Source organism: Lagopus leucura, unplaced genomic scaffold (assembly GCF_019238085.1).
Source record: "Lagopus leucura isolate 7727_CA_CO unplaced genomic scaffold, USGS_WTPT01 32890-0_obj-0_obj, whole genome shotgun sequence".
Taxonomy (NCBI): domain Eukaryota; kingdom Metazoa; phylum Chordata; class Aves; order Galliformes; family Phasianidae; genus Lagopus; species Lagopus leucura.
This window is the reverse complement of record NW_024966963.1, coordinates 861-1,149: the sequence shown is the minus strand read 5'-3', so window position 1 is coordinate 1,149 and position 289 is coordinate 861. Positions and strand designations below refer to the sequence as shown.

Below are 289 nucleotides of genomic sequence, written 5' to 3'. Positions count from 1 at the left end.
CTCCCTTCCCTTCTCCCTTCCCTTCTCCCTTCCCTTCCACAAAATTTAGAGCATTTTCTTCTTTTTTTTTTTTACCATTTTTGCAGGATTCGGGATGAAATCCTCCTTCACTTTCCTCCTCCTCTTGTCAGGTGGGCAAAGGGGGAAGGAAATGGGGGGGGGGGTCTGATTGCTCAGGAATTAATATTTCCCCTTATTTCCTCTGCAGGAGTCGTGACAAACATCGAACCCACACCTGAAAGTGAGTACCTGACCCATTGGTTTTGGGCTAATGAATGATTTTCCCACC

General features: G+C 46.4%; 1 long non-coding RNA gene across 1 annotated transcript in view; it reads left to right on the top strand.

Moving 5' to 3' along the window:
* The first annotated feature begins 13 nt into the window (after positions 1-13).
* The window catches only part of LOC122192895, a 1,136-nt gene continuing 860 nt past the window's right edge, over positions 14-289 (top strand). Inside the window, exons 1-2 of the long non-coding RNA XR_006182737.1 lie at positions 14-131; positions 209-241. This is a non-coding gene — a long non-coding RNA (uncharacterized LOC122192895). The remainder of the gene's footprint in view (positions 132-208; positions 242-289) is intronic.